The sequence below is a fragment of the Sprattus sprattus genome (assembly GCF_963457725.1).
Source record: "Sprattus sprattus genome assembly, chromosome: 2".
NCBI lineage: Eukaryota > Metazoa > Chordata > Actinopteri > Clupeiformes > Clupeidae > Sprattus > Sprattus sprattus.
The window spans coordinates 56,221,779-56,238,976 of NC_137921.1; the positions used below are offsets into that span (position 1 = coordinate 56,221,779).

Below are 17,198 nucleotides of genomic sequence, written 5' to 3' on the forward strand. Positions count from 1 at the left end.
ATCTTAGTGGTCCAGATCCAAGCATTCACCATACATATCAACTCTAAATTCTGACAGTTAAGAATTTGACAGACAATAATTTATATGTAATTATTCCAGCATAAGGTTTGGTGAAACTTGTCTTCTCAAGATTTTATGAAAGCATCTGAAAGGACATACGCTAAACAGAAATATTTGCAGTGAAACAGCACCTGTATTTCTTTGATGGTCGATTGGCTGTTTTTCATTTGGCTCAACAGCTCCTGGACCTTTTGTGGATATTAAAGCTCATGACAGGGATTATTACCCACAAATCCATTATGATACAGTTAGGCTATGTCAAATATGTAGCATGCACTTCCATTTATGTGAGTGATGTAGCTTCGCCATATAATACTGTGTGTGTGTGTATTTCTGTTATCACTTTGTGTCCATGTGTTATGTGTAATTGCCTGTGTTTAGTCTCCTATCTGTTTAGCCCATTTGTCCACCCTTACACAATGTGTGATGTAGAGATTAGAGCCCCTAAGCATTCCAGTCCACATGTAGTCAGTGATGTCCCTATGTGTCCTTCAATAAACAGCATAGGGCCAAAGAGAAGGCCTGCATATTGCTCAATTCGCTGCACTGGTGTCAGAAGTGGGAAGGAGCAGATAACAATGCTTAGGGACATTGAAGATCTTCCTAACGAACTGCAGCAGGGTGGAGCAAAGGCTGACGGACATTATTCCGAAAGGCTTAATGAGGCTATCGCTGGCCGTGATCCCAACCGAACTCAGCAGGAAGAAGGGGCGAATGGCACCAGCTTTCCACAGCCGGGACGATGAGAGGGGAGCAAGTGTCCTGCTCCAGCGCCGTGCCAAGACCCGGGGACCAGGACCAGCCCCTGTTCCGACTGCCAGCCAGTTGGGTGCCGCCATCGCAACAACGGAGGCACCGTGCTGGAGGACCACAAAGCTACCTTGCTCCAGGAGAGGGGCCACTTGAGACCTACCTGTTACAAGTGCAGCTGGCAGTGAGCTTCATCGGCTGGTCATCTGAGGAGACAGGGGTCTAGGTCACAGTTTGGCTTTTCTTGTTGCACCACAACTTTGGTTTAATTCAGTTAAGTCATAGGTGTGGCATGTGGCTGTTGACCCAGTTGTGGAAGGCAAATCGCTTAAATTGTTGATGACCCGCGGGTGAACTGGCCAGCTATTGAGAGGGCGCACCAGGTCGGCCAATAGGTGACTGCTGACGCCTGTGCCAACGTATTCATGGTGACGTTTCTGCCCCTCCCCCACCCAACTATATCTAGCCAGTTGTACCAGGCATACCATTAAGACTACATTAATGTTCATGCCTAGCAGTGTGTGCCATTCATTTTCTAGGGAGGCAGGCCACAGTGACGAAGAAGAGTGAATTTGGTGAAACGAGCGAAAAAGTAGGGCAAAGCTGTATCCCATGCAGACGACAAGCAAATTTCATCCAATGACAGACGGGCAAATAAATTGACCTTGGTTCATCATAGATGGTTTGAAAATTGAGAACTCACGTTGTTTGGTTGTTTGTTTTAAAGCAACATGTATGTAACAATTTTACCTTAGAAAAACAGCTTCAAAATAATTTTTTCATACAGAGAATACTTACTTTTCATACAGAGAATGAACGCCTGGTACACCTGGTATTGCACTATGTAACTTCGGTGGACAGGGTGCGATGCTTCTCATGAGAACTACCGAATGCTTTATGGCACCACCTCACACAATAACTAGACCCTTCTACTTACTATAACAAGATGCTTGCGTCGGTTCTCTGTATGGACATCATTGCAGAGGTGAAAACAAACGAGGAAGACATTGTCAGTGGAAGCGAGGAAGAGAAAAAGAGAGAGTAACCCATTTCTGTCTCACAGAGATTTGTAGTTTTTCCAGAGGCCCAAAGTCATCATCCTCAGTCCTGTCTCAGGATAGCATCCAAATAAGTTCATCTCACACCAAAAAGTTTGATCAGTCTTCATCAATCTTACGCCAAATAAACCTTGGAAGTTTAGAACTCAGTTAGCTTGTAATACATTTCACATTATCCATTGTATATTATGCACAATATGTGCCTTTATCATGTTGCCAACAACATTTTATTAGATTACACATACTCAGTGTCGGCGCCAGAAATAATTTGTTGCAGTTGCTTAACAGTTGCTGTATGAATTCAAGAGGTTGCTGGTCAAAAAAAAAAAACCTTGATCAAAACACCTGAATTTGGCAGAGGCACGGCCGGGAAGACATTTTCGGCACGGGTTGGGGTGGTTGCGGCCCCGTACGAGGCAAGTTTACAGTACAGTAACAACACAGACTAATCGCACCACTGTGATTGAGTGTGATCGTATCATTTGACAGTTCAATGTGCGCTATCTTTCTCCCTCTCCCTCACATACGCACAGACAGAAAGACGTAAAGACATAGAACAATATAGAGGAAGATCTTTAAGAAGGCCAACATGAAAATAGCCCAGCGGCATGTACACATTCACTGCTAGTCCAGGTGGCACTGCGGCCACACGACATATAACAAACAACATAGTTCTCTCAATCAACAGCCCGTCAGCAGTCCCCCAACTACAAGGTTAGCTGTCCTGTCAATAGTGGTACATCTCAGACCCACCGTCGCCACGGTACATTCCAAAGCATTCACATTAGTTGCGCGATACGTCTCAAATGTAGGCCTATGTGGAACATTAATACAATAGTTGCTATTATTGTTGATACTATTATACTTCATAATACTATTAAGGGCGGATCATACCAGGCTACGATAAACCCATCCTTTGGCATGAGCATAATATATTTCAAATATGTTGTTTGAGTTTGACAAAAAATCAGGGGTTGCTCTGGGGTTTCTGAGTAATTGCTTGGAGTTGCTATAGCAACGGCAAGCAACCGTTTGGCGCCGCCCCTGCACATACTCCACATTTAAACGCAAAGATAAGATGAAATCGCAGGTCATTCTTTGGTTGTTACTTTTTTGGATATGTTAGCATTCACAATAAACACAACTATGCAGTCATATTTGTGTAAAATCTTTGGCTGGTCAACAAATACACGTGCACTACTGCCCATTAGGGGGTTTAAAGCACGATTTGTATTCACAGCAGTGGTGTAAAAGTGAACTACACTTCAGTAGCTCAGTAGCTAAAAAAACACCAATTTTCGAATAATAGAGCTTTGAGAAAAGGTTGAAGTGCCATAAAGGATTGCTGTTGTTCCTGGTGATATTTATATGAAAGCTTCCTTCAGTAGGATGACAGTTTTTACCTAAACAGGTGATTGGCTAATTTGTTAGTTAATCAACTTGCTAGTTCAGTCTGTTTCATGTTTTCACACCCTACTACACACCCACATGAAGCAAAGAGAGCCTACATGTTCATGTTTATTTGTTTGTGTGATCCACCAGTTAAAAAAAAAACAAAACAAAACATACATAGTAACATATTATACTGTTACATCAACAATTTTACCACACAACGGAGGTGACAACAATGAATGCTCACTTAAAGGTACAGTTTGTGATTCTGGTTGCTGATATTTTGCAAAAGGTTGTAAATATTTAAACTCAACAGCCAATCAAATTACACCCCTCCCTTCCATGCTCATGAACCAATGTGTTGATTGGCTGAAATATGCCTGGTCCAAGATACCTTTGTTTCTCATTTACAGAGAAAAAGCCAGTGGTTATTTACCTAAATAAATATTTCACACAAGATTATTTAGGGTAGTGCGTGATAATTTGAAGTAATATAAATTACATTTCAATAAAATAAACGAAAGATCAACACACAAAATTGAAACATACAAGCAATCATATTAAAATTTCAATATTATTATCCTCTTTTACAAAAGATGAGTAAAACTATTTTATAGAAATTTTAAAATTATTTAGAAAAATAAATAAATAAATACTTTCGACATCAATTGAAATATAAGGAAAATGTAACCCTTCTGATGCTATTTTCTCTGAAACAGAACAAACAGTTATGTTATTGCTGTCTGTGTCCCTCCTTGTTTCAACAAAGCTGCAGCGACAACCGCCCAGGCCTTCCCCATTTTCGCTTGGCAGGTCACCGCTTCAGTGTTTGAGTGTCTGAAGCCGTTGGCTGGTCCTGAACCGTTTGGCTCTTTCTCCACTAGCATACAGCCCCACAATGCTCCTCAGTCTCTCTTAAATGCAATTTTTAACAGATTTTAACGAACACTTTCACTCGTGTGTTGTAACCGGACGCTTATTTGGGAATTTAACCATCGGATCGTCGTTGAAGAGTAGGGTTATAACGCTTTGTTTTAGCCCTATTTAAAAAAATAGCCGTGGAGGAGGAAATTCCACACAAGCAACACAGCAGAGAAGGCACCCCTTGTGTGATCCGGATATTAAAAGTGAGTGTTTTGTTTAATTCCGATCATAGTTTTGACGAAAATAACGTAGCAAAGGGTTGAATTATTACAGACAAAGCTTTATTATGTCTCAATGCGATGTATAGTTTATATTACAAGGGCATTTGTTTAGTTGATTTGACTGGGGTGGGGGATGGGCAGTATGTGTGTGTGTGTGTGTGTGCGTGTGTGAGTGAGTGTGTACGTACGTGTGCGCGCGCGCCTGTCTGTGTGTAAATGCTGCTATCTGCCTTCCCACAACTTGGCTGGATGGAAAGCTAGCATACTGTTATATGAAGAGGGTTAAGTTACATGTGAAATAATGTTATCACGAAAGTTTTCTGACGTGTACTATTAGTGATGGTGTATGTAGTCTTCTTTGGTAAGATGGTGAGCTTCCTAGCTAGGTCGAATTTCTTGGTGTTGTTATACTCCTTTAAATATGAACTTGTTGGTGTTTAACAGTATGAGCTTGCAAGCTAGCGTGAAATGTATTCATTCAAAATAGGTATGGCTTATGTGGCCTAGCTAGTAACAGCTTGACAGACAGTAACCCTTTTACAGTAGAATAGCTAACTTTAGACGCCAGTTTGATCATGGGACACAACTCTAGCTGGTAGGCTAATCATGTTGGAACATGAAAACCTTCTTGACTATGTTGATGTGGTGTGGAATATCTGGTGAGGTAGCTAATAATATTTCAAAGTGGATACTGCTTACAGACTAGTTCAACTGTGACAACATGCTCATGTAAAACTAATGATGAACGTCCAATGTGGTTGTTTTTCGTTGATATTACAAGAAAAACAGTGCAAGCCCACATGACAGCAATGTGGCTGAGGCTGAACTCGTGGGTGTGGGGGAGGGGAAGAAGCTAGAGAGGGAAGGGAGGGAGAGAGAGAGTTAAAGCCAAGAGGATATTCTTAACTCACTGACACAGTGGATTTAGGTTGTGGAGTAGTCTGGTGAAAGAGCTCCCTCCCAAAAAAATGAGATCCATTCCATTTTCAGATGGCAGGCAATGTTTTAATTTAGTCGACAAAGCTTTTGTCATGTTATTTAAATCTTAAAGTGAATCAATGTAAGTATATTTCCTTTGAGATAAAAGTGAAATTAGAAGAAAATACAATAATATATGTTGTAGGGGTACATTCTTACTGAGAAGTTAATGAATTACAGGGAACTAATGTTTGGTATTAAAATGAGTTCCAATTCTTCAGCATTTGCATAGCTGCAGCCTGGCTCCAGTCAAGGGAAGAGATGTATACAACAGAAACTGATCTGAGATTTCTCTGGCGGCTGGTGTAATATTCCTAAAAATAGTCATGTATTCTACACACCTGAGCCTACATAATATGGTGTTATCAAAGCCAATCTTCTTTGACCAGAGATCTGTTTACAGAATGGCTTAGTGTTTCCTTGTAAAGTATTAAAATATAACCCAAAATGTGTAGTGTTATTCCTTTAAAATGACAATACAAGCAATGGCAGTCATCTTATGTTTGACAGTACCCAGTAAATGCCTGGTCTTGAGCTAGTTCCTCGCTCAGAGACACACACTCTGGTAGTGACACAGTTATGTAACCGGTGCTTGACAGAGAATTCAAAGATGAGGGGGAGGGGAAGTTTAGCTTCTCTTTGTTTGTTCATTAAAAAAAAACACTTAACATGGATACACAGGACAAAATGATTCTGCTGAAGCTGGCTACTGGAATGATGTTGCATAAAATATATTTTTTTGCTGGAAAAATTTGATTATTTGTATTGACCCAATTTCTGTGTGGCCCCAAACTGGCTTTCTTCAGATAAGATGGTCAGATGTTGTGAAAGAACATGCCATGGCTTTTCTGCCCGTATCATTGAGTAGAACTGTTAAACAAAACATAAAAGTTCACATGTACGTGAGAGCCGATAGGGAGCTGATCCAGACCATCTTAGACCTCGTTTAGACGGAGCCTGGATTCACGTCATTTTTCACACGAATCAAATCTTTTTATTTCGTGAGGACGGAGCCTGGTAACGAGAGATTTGCGTAAGGACGAACCCACCCGATTGGGATGAACCGGCTGTAGTACATACCCCACGCCTGTTGTTGACAGGAGGACATGGGTAAACAGCCAGTAGACAGCCAGTAGACAAGCTATAATTAGCAACGTGTAGCCTAACCACATAGCATACATTTAATCTGCACAGTAATACATTATGGTGGTTAATAAAATCAGTGGTCAGAGCAGACTATAGGTTATGCGAAAATGAATTCTATTTTCTATTGATAATAAAGAGTTTGGAACAGTGCAACATGACATGTCTGTCATCCCATTTCCCATGAGGCTTTGCTCCGACCATTCTACATTCATTTATGAACAAAAAAGAAAATTAAATCGCTGACCAATTTATATTTGTAGTCATGAAAGTTATGTAACGTCTGAATATAAAGAATTAGATCAAGATAGGAGGCTAAACAAAAATCAGTAGGCTGGATTAATGAGAGTGAGTTCGAGACACACCATGAGTGAGATGTAGAGTGTTATATATTGGAGATCGTGATGCGATCACGTGGGACAATGACATCATCAAGTTGTGTGAATCCCTGCACACGAACACCTGCCCCCGTACCGATTCAAATCTACTCACTTTCTACCCCCGATTCGAATCGTTGCAGATACCGTGTGCGGATAGAGAGTGTTCGTCTAAATGATAGGGCTATCTGTATTAGTTTCAGCTCGGACGCAGACAAACTCTAACTGGGTTCATGCAGCCAAGATCCAGCCTGAGAGCATCCACATGTTAATACTTCCTGGTTTGATCAACTCACATTGAATCAACATGTGTAACCATGGTCTATGAAGATATTACAATGTCAGGGAGACACGATAAGGTCACAGTTGGAATGACCTAGCTGGCTGCAAGCAACTCTGAGCAGTGATTGTGATGCAGTGCAACGTTTGAGCTCACTCATTCCCTTTTAGATGTGATATAGGTCTTTGGCAACTACAGAATACCCTCCTTTTGTTGTTGTTATTGTTGTGGAAAGAATTGTGCAGAAATAGGATATACGACTAAGGAAGTAGCAAAGGATTTCACAAAACTGTAAATTCAATATTGAGATCCCTTGTCCTAGTCACTTATTTATATATTCTACAGATTGATGAGAACATTTTGTGAGTTGTAGGTCAAGGCTGCATCCTTGAAGGAAGAGTTGTTAAGAGCGTTAACTGTTAAGTTCATATGTGAATGTCCAGACTTTTCGTTTTAAACTAGTTAATTCAATGTCCTGTCCTGCCAGTGTCCATCTCCAAGAGACTGACCTACCACAATCACATTTTGATTGACTAGGTTTCCATCCATTTTATGCTTGGGATTCAATCTCCTCCTTTTAAAGTTCACCAGGTATAAAATAGGAAGTATAGCTCACTGAATGTGTGATTGTCCAATTTTACATCATCTAGCAACCATATGAACTCATGGACATCAGTACTTTAGGATTTGTGTGAGGTCTGAGACCTTCATCAAGAGAAAGAAGCCTGAGATCAGTTGAGAGACATGCAGATATATCGCCTAAATGTGTGTGTGTCTGTAGCAGCAGGCCTGTATAATAACAGTAGAAGAATAACACTGTTAAGGGGATCAATAAACGTACTTACGTACTTGAACGGATATCCATATCCACCCCAATAGTTACAGTATTGATAAAATGCAATCAAACAACCAGAACTGATTCATCCCTTTTGTAACACCTTGCAAGGAAATCCAACGTCGCTAAAAAGCCCCGGTATACTGTGTAACTCATACTGCTGTATAAATGATCAAGTATAAAACATTGTAAAACCGGTTGATCGGCCTACCTGCCATGGTGGCGGGGAAACAAAAGGGGCATTTAGCAAACATTCAATCGTCTGGCAGCCGACCTAGCTTTGTTACTTACTAGCTGAAATCTCGTAATGTTGCCTCCTGTTTCTCTACCTAACAAAAACATTTTCACAACAATGTGGCGTCACTTCACGGCTGTAAAGAAAGCAGCTGATGCCAGTAGAGACAACTTGAAGTCATGAACCAAAAGTTAAAAGCTGAACAGTAGGGAGTTACATGATTGGCTGGTTTTCGATGAGAGTAGGCTAGTCAGTCAGTGATTTGCTGAGAGCAAGCTAGTCAGTCAGTGACTTGCCTGGCTGGTTTTCAATGAGAGTAGGCTAGTCAGTCAGTGATTTGCTGTGAACATTTAAAATGGGAGACTATCAAGGATGACACAAATTGAAAATTAAATCTAGGCTTAGATTCTGATGAGGAGGAGGGATTTTGAATTTGAATGTCTTAATACATTCGCTTGACAGTGACATTCACAAGATAGCTGGACCTGTAACTGATATCTTATTGAAAGTTCAATTAACTAGTATGTTATGTAAATAGTGTTAAAAAACGGGACATTCAACTGATTCAACTGCATTCAGCATTCAACTGATTCTGGCACAGAGAAGGCATTTAAAAAAAAAAAATGTTTCCTATGGAGAAAATGTGTATTTGTTATTGTTTTTTTTTTTTTTAAATTAAGAAAGACAAATGTCACACAAAAGTTAGTTGCACACAAAATTTAAATTTCCATACCTGACTCTTTGGCAGAGTCACTGATTGTACCCCTGATTTACTCTTCTAAATCTTCTTAGTCTTCTATTTGGCACTGGAATTGTAGGCCTGTTCATTTGTTTACCTGTTAAAACAGGCTGTGATCCTCGTTCTGCCTTCTTCTGGTAAGCTTTATACTAGCTTCCATCAAAAATAATCACCTTAACCATGCCTTTGGGAAAAGGAAATATTCTATACCTCTATCTCTCTCTGTCTCTCTCTCTCACTCACACATGCTCAGCTTTTAAATGTTCTTTCTTTACTCAGAACCAACAGTTCCCCTCCCCCACACTGCCTGGCTCAGAGTTTTATAGAGCGTTGCTTCATGGGTGTGTGTCTGTGACCTGGAGGTCAAGTTCAGTTTTTTTTGCCTGTTTGCAGTCTTCACTTGCAGTCAGAGAAGCAGTATGGTAGGTTTCAGTGGTTTTGAGTTACAAATGCATCATTTGCGACATGAAGACCGCTCTTTCAGAGCATATAGTACAGAGTTGAATTCATAGGAAGTCACTTTGCTCGTGGTTTTGTTGATGGGTAATGTCAATCCCTAGCTATGATCAGTTAGATTGTAGCCAGTGCTGTATTAACATTAATAGGCACTAGCAGACTCACCAGCACACAAACACACAATCTGTTATTCATTCAGTGAACAGAGAAGGTAGTCTGGTATGATGTAATCTCTGCTCTGATACAGAATGTTTTAGTGTGGCAGGTTTGGTTGTTCTTGCTCTTTTTTTCAGACCGCCCACAATAAGCCTGTGGGCTGATGGCTCAAATACAGACTACCTAATAAAGATTCAGTATGTTTGTGTCAGAGAGCAGAATAGCTCTGCATTAATATTGTTATAGGTGGTATATCAAACAACAGCTTTGCCTATTTTTTTCAGATTGTATAATACTGGGTGGCTGTAAAGACGACCTAAAGAAACACCAGCTGAACTACTAGGAATGTGTGGAAGAAAATTGTCTGTCTGCTGTCTTATAAGGCCTTGTATGTAGTAGGGCTTTCACTTTTTCTTTGAAATTAGATAATTCGTTAAAAATAGTTGCACTGTAATAACCTGTTTGACAAGTCACTGCTGTCCCAGCAATGTTACTTTGTGCTATGAATAGCCTAGCGCCACATTTTCTCTTGATCCATTAATTGTTAATGACGTGGAATCCTGGCCAGGTCACAAATGTGCCTTAACTTTACAATCTTAAGCGTTGCATCTTGATCATAGCAACACGTACTGCTGGAGCTAGTGTGTTGCAGCTGACTGCACACGTTCCAAGAACACGGGAGAATTTGCTGCTTTCTAAATCACAAAAATGTGTGCAGCTCTATGTGTCGTGCCCAATGCAGGGCAGTCATAGAATTTTCAAGGCCTATAAAATTCAGGAAATTAATCGAAACCTTTGGCAAAGTCATGAAATGGGCTTTTGTTGATGTAGGTCTAATGAAATTAGTTATGTTATTGTAGTCTTTCACGGAGAATGCTGTGTTCTGTGAATTTCTGCAGCATGATTGAGTTTCCACTTTGACATAGCCAAACTAGCTTATTAGAAAAGGAAAAATTGGTTGTTTAATTTTCATACACTAAATAGCCATAATCTGTGAAGTAAGGTATGCATGTTTTGTGTAAGTTGTGAAAGATCATTCTTAAAGTCATGGAAAAGTTTTGAAATGTTGATCATGAAAATGGGTGGGAACCTGCCAGTATGGGTTGCATTCAAATTACTTCTAAAGACTTATGGGTTTGTTCAATCTCGTTCTTACTTCTCTTTTGGAAGAGTGACGGCCCTACGTAGTATTGTAGTCGAACCCACGAGATAGCCTACCACTAGATATTATTGTGAATTTAAAATGTCAAGTCAACACACATTTAGTGTAATTGCACAAGTGGAAATATTGTTGCAGTTTTGTACACCGCTTTTCGATTCCATCGAAATTGAAGGGGGGGAGTCTGGTATGCTGAGGATCTTCTTTTTGTTCAATGTTTTTGGAGCGCCTCAAAGAAGTAAAATGGCTGTCTCGCATAATAAACATGAAGTAGGCCTACACTGAGTCACAAAGAAACGTTGACAAGCTAGCTGCATAACTGCTATGCTAAGTTGGCCATTTGATCATATTTAAACTATAGACTTAAGAGCACAAGCCAGATATGAAATATATGTCTCGTGTTTAACTATCATTTGCCCAGCTGGGGCTGAGTTTGCGCAACCCTATAGAAACCATCGTAAAAGATATCCATTTGTAAACAGAGATAGTATTTTGTGCTAATGGGCTTCCCCTAAATATGAACAATTCCATAACCAAAATGAATGACACATTTTTGACAAGTGAAATGACAAGTACTTTCATCTTCTATATACATTGTTTTCTAAGCGTTTGAATTTGGAATAGGCCTATGTGTAATATAAATGTTGTTGGCGACATGATACAATCACACAATGTCCATAATATATATTGGGCAGTGTAATTTTTTACAAGCTAGCTGAGTTACGCTTTCAATGTTGCAAACCTCCAAGGCTTATTTGAAGTGAGATTGACCAAGACTGAAGAAACCTTTGGAATGATATACATTTTTTGGGATGATAGCATGAGATGGGACTGAGGTCGATGACTTTGGGCATCTGGAAAAACTACAACTCTCTGTGAGACAGGGTTGACACAGATAAGATAACAGCCCACATTGCATTATTTCATAAATCACATTAGCAAGGATGTTTATAAGGTAAAAGCTAGCAAAACTAACTCTTGCTCGGTTACTCTCTCTTCATCTTCCTGGGTTTCTTTGTCACCTTTATCCATACAGAAAATACAGTGCTAGCTGCTTCTTATAGCTAGTAGAAGTAGAGATGCACCGATCAATCGGCCGCCGATTAAAAAAGCCGGTTTTATATCCAACCGGCCACAATCGGTGACCGGCCGGTCACTGTCGTAATTTCCGGTTTTCGGCCGATCAAACTGACCCGCATGCGCGGTGCGTAGCAGCTCAAGGCGCCCAGAGCAAAACAGCTAAAAACTAGCAAGACTCGGGAAGAAAACATGTAGCTGATTTGGACTTATTTGACTGTGTGCCAGGACGACCCAAAACACGCTGTTTGTAATGCTTGCAAGTCAAAAATAAGACATGTGTAGCGTCCGTGTTAGGGCTCTCTCAAGAACTCACACTGAGAAAATATCTCTTTGGATAAGTAGCTCTCCGTTTAATAAAAGCGTATTTCACTCGTGCTCAGAATAACCACAACAAGTCAACCCATTACCATGGCAACTCCCCTAACAGAAATCCCGTTGCCACTAGTCCCATTATGGAATGCTACACATGTGGCTGCCAGTGCAGAAAAAGAAGTTTACAAATATATGGATATCTTCGCAAATAACTATTAAAAATGTGAAACACATCGGGATATTTAGCCGATCATTATGCAGAATAATATTCCTTACAGTTGAGTAGAATATGTTTGTTAGAAAAAGATCGCTATTTTCACAAATTAACGTCTGTCATTCGTCTGTCGTCTGTCACTCTACTGAGAGTAGTCGAGTAACGTTAACGTTAGGATGTAAAAAACGCTGGCATGAAAACAAAAACACACTACCCTGCACTTGCCCAAGCCTACCTCTCTGCTCCATGTACAAGCGTCGACAGCGAGCGCTTTTTTAGCTTGGCTAGTAATGTCATAGATGAGAAAAGAAACAGGCTTTCTGGTGAGAAGGCAGAGATGCTTCTGTTTGTGAAGAAGAACCTGCCATTGATGGTTAAGTGATTGCATTGGGAGTAGGATGGAGTACTTTCATCACAACCTAAAGCTACCTGTTTGTATTGATGGTTTTTTTTTTATCCCATATTATGATGCACTTTTTTATTTAGAGAGGTCAAAGGCCTGAAATGTGCAATTTACTTTGAGAACCAGTTTATTTTCAGTACATAATAGTGCACTCTATCTTTTGTTTGTATTTATTTTAGTTTTATCCTAGTTATTGACCTGTAAACTGGACTGAATGTCAGTGTTCTTGAAAAGGGGAGTTATGATAGCATATAGCCTACCACTAGTTGTGGTTTTAATTGCAGTTATATAAGCAAAATGTTGTCTGGGAGAAGGGTACTCACGCCAAACAAATATGGTGTCTATTATATGATTATAATTATTTCTTAGAAAATCGGTATCGGAAAAACCGGTTTTGGCAGGTCAGACCTCCTTAAAAACCGGAAATCGGTATCGGCCAAGAATTTTGCAATCGGTGCATCTCTAAGTAGAAGGGTAAGAATAATGTTGCTTTAAGTTCAAAGGACAAAGAGACGTGTAATATGGAGCTACAACTAGATGAAGCACTCCTATCTGAGGAGGAACTGGATGAATAAGTTTAAATATTTCTAATGATCACACTAGAAGATTTGCATGTTGTGTAGGTGAACATTCCTAGTGTAACATATTTGCAGGGTGGTGTTATGACAAATAGTAATACGTCACATATTCATTGACAACGACCAAACCTTGCGTTTCTGTGAGCAACAGGTAGTGTTCCATGAGTATTTTTCCATAGTTTGCTATGTGTGTTGGTGTTACTAAACATGAAACTGATGAATGCTTTAATTACCACTCTGTAGCTAACACTTGTGTCACAATGTTCAGATTTCAGAGAGGCACAAACACTAAGTGTATTTTTTTTTTTTTTACAATATCTTGAAACCTTGTGTTAACAGTTGATTTAACCAAAAATGATAATAATTACATTGTTGCTGCTCTCAGATTATTGTTGCTGAGTTTGTGCTAAATTATGTCGCACTTTGAGATCAATGTTTTTAGATGGTGGTAAAATATAAAAATGTCAAGCCTGGTCAAACTACCTCAAAGGCATGCGAGGCCTTTGACTAGAGATAAATGCTTTGTGGTGCCCTTTTAAATGCAGGCTACCTTGACTGTAACTTGATTGGATAGCACCCGTAAGGTCATTCCACCATCGAGGAACCACTATTGATCCTTCTGTGGAGAGAAGGCAAAGACAACAGATGCTCTTAGGCGGAACAAAGTGGTAGGGTTCTTCCTAAATCTTGATGAGAAGACCATCAACTCATTTTGAACATTGGCTGATTGGGTCATTGCTGTTAGAGAATCGCTGCCCCGAGTCTTGTTAGATGATATTTATTAGGCGATACTCCATCCAACAGGTAGTAGGAGAGTCAAACCCTTATTTTATAACGCAAAGTGTTGGCATTCACGTAATTGCATAGGTCATGGCCAACTGCTGTTGCGCAGGACTCAACATTGACTTTAGAAAGTGGTTGCCATTGTATTTTATTCTGAATTGTGAGTGCGTGTGTGTGCATTAGGGCTGCAACGATTACTCGAGTTACTCGAGTAACTCGATTACAAAAAATTATCGAGGATTTTTTTTTGCCTCGAGGGTTCGTTTAGTTCATATCATGCTCTGGTGTCACCATTTCATACAGACTTTTATTATTGACGTGCGCGCACATTCAAAGATTTACGTTCTCTGTAGACAGCAGCTCCGTCAGTCTAGGTTTCATTATGGTAGTGAGCAGTTTAGTTAAGCACACAAGATTCACATACACGTAGAACAATAATGATGTAAGCACTCGAAACTTATTTGTCACAGTATGGTGAAGTACTATTTTAGGCATTGTGTGCCTACCTTATGATAGTACGTAGTTTCATGAAGTGCAGGGTACGTTATAGTAGCGTTAGCGGGCTAAGCGGAAATTTAGCTATGTTCTGCTCTTATGTTGATTCAATGTAGTAAGGATGGGTTCGTCCTTATAAGTTTATATTTCGACTGTTTAATGTATTATGGATGATATCATGTTGCCTAGTGTGTCCACTATCTATTCATATTAGTTGTGTAATTGTTATCATGTAGCAACAACTCATGTTAATGTAATTCAGTGCAGTGCTGATTTGCCCAGGCTATTCTCATTGAACACACATATTGTACGATCGTACGCATTGTCATGTAATGGAAATTGATGAATTAAATGGAGATAAAGAATACTGCTTTGGTAATCGTGGGTGTTCTAACAGTCACTGCCCGAGCGATACAACCAAGCAACGTAGAACCAGCAAATACAGTTCTTTAACTCATTAACGTTTACAGTTCACCATGCGGAGCCACTTCAATGTAACGTAAATGTTGACGCTAGCTGATTAACGATTGCTAGATAGGCTACTATGGACACAAGCGTAAGTTTGAATTTAAGGTGTGTGAGGTTATTTGTAGACTATACTATGAGTCATAGTGATGCTAGGCATGATGTTACAGTAAGTAGCAGAGCGAGTACAAATGCACCAAGATCTCATGTCATGCACCTCTCTCCTCCCGCACACGCGGTCACATACACACAGCTGCTGAGTTTTGACCCAATTAAAGTGTTAGATTAAAAAATGTTTTCTTTTGTCAGGAATAACAGCCAATTGCTTATTATAACTAAATTATTTCAGGCTGCAACTGTCCCTAAACCCAATGTACTGGTAGCCTACATTGTCTCTATAACGCTCGCATGGTGTTTCCATGGCAGCAGTCTAAAGTTTGCAAAGCAAACCAGTGAGCAACATTTATCATAGCAAGCACACACAGAAACACACACGAACATTACTCCCAAAACAGCACTATAATGCTTATAATTTGAATGCAATGGGGTTAGTTACTTTGATGACATTTTGGAGGTTTTGATAACGCGATCGCGGCAACTGCGCGATGCTAGTCGGTCGGATACGTTAGCATGGCGGCTACGTTAGCATGGCGGCTAATAATGCGAGTCACTATTGACATGACGTTGTTGAAAACGCAAAATTACTTTAATCCGATTACTCGATTAATCGATGAATTCTTGATAGAATACTCGATTACAAAAATATTCGATAGTTGCAGCCCTAGTGTGCATGCGCTACAATAGTGATTAAACCAGTTAGTCTGCCATTTAAACAGTTTAAATCGGTTTTGTATTCAGAGTTACATTTGCATGAAATGATGGCTAGTTATCTAGCTGATGTTACAGTCTCTTCAATTTAACTTAAATTATAATAGGAAACGTAGAAACACGTAGGATGCCTGTGCAGCTAAGTTTAACTTAGCAAATAATTAGTCCATATTAACAGAGTGGTAATTTAACGTAGCAAATAATTAGTCCATATTAACACACGATAGCAGTTGCCAACTGTTAGTTCCCTAAGCTAGAGCTAGATAGCTAGGTTAACTGACATGAGACCTTAACTATGACTGTGCCATGATTACTACCTAAAAGGCATGCAAAAACCTTGCAAACACCAACAGCCCTGTTGACACTGATATAAGCTTGCCAAAACACTAACTGGTGTCTTTTGCAGTATAGCTGGCATTGTCTTGCGTGTGAAAGCTTTTCTCCTATTTCTGCAGGGTTGTCCAGCCTGTTACACAGAACTACCTAGGGCATATCTTGAGTGGCTAGTGGGGAAGACACAGGTGTTTATCTGTCTTTCACATGACCATATGCTATCAAAATGAATTTGAGGATGTTACCAAAACTATTTGCCTATAAAACCATACCTCAAAAAGTGTCAAATTGTTGCATAGTGTTACTTTAAGTCACTGTACTGGCAGTGCTGACTGTCTCTCGCGGAGGTTTGATGCGACTGTCAAATTTGATGGTGGAATTCTGTTTGTTGCTGTGAATATCTTGATAACACGCACTCTTCAAGGTGCGACTGACTGTATCTTTACATTTCCATAGGCTTATCATCACTTTTGCTTGCTGCCATCAGAAAGGAAAAAAAGAAAGAAAATTAGAATGAAAAATAGCTGTCTGTTTTGATGCATACCAGGCAGTACGCTATGCTTGTACACAGCATTTTTCATTTAGGATCTTCCGTTTTATTATGGAATGCTGCATTGGTCTGCCACCAGCGTTTATTGGCACACTATCGAGCAGCACCTCTAGAATTTACCCTAATTTGCACTTTGCTTCAGTTTGAGTCAGGAAAACCCCTGAAATGATCACAGCTGAACTTCAGTCGGTGATAACTGTTCTTTCTTTTCCCCCATCCTTTAACAGTTGTGGCTCAGCAGAATGAGAGGATAATTTCAATGAATGCTAGATCCATTCTTGGTCCTTGCATGAAGGGATTATACACGATAAGGAATTAGTAGCCGAAAAGCACACCCCTCTAAAAGGCTCACTCACAAAATAGGACTACTACAAGCATTAAGTGCTTGGTGAGT

General features: G+C 39.9%; 1 protein-coding gene across 5 annotated transcripts in view; it reads left to right on the forward strand.

Annotated features, from left to right (window-relative positions):
• The first annotated feature begins 4,141 nt into the window (after positions 1-4,141).
• The window catches only part of tbl1xr1a (TBL1X/Y related 1a), a 50,568-nt gene continuing 37,511 nt past the window's right edge, over positions 4,142-17,198 (forward strand). For all 5 annotated transcript variants that reach the window (XM_080833667.1, XM_080833666.1, XM_080833672.1 and 2 more), the window contains exon 1: positions 4,142-4,387. The gene's annotated coding sequence lies outside the window, so the exon portion shown is untranslated. The remainder of the gene's footprint in view (positions 4,388-17,198) is intronic.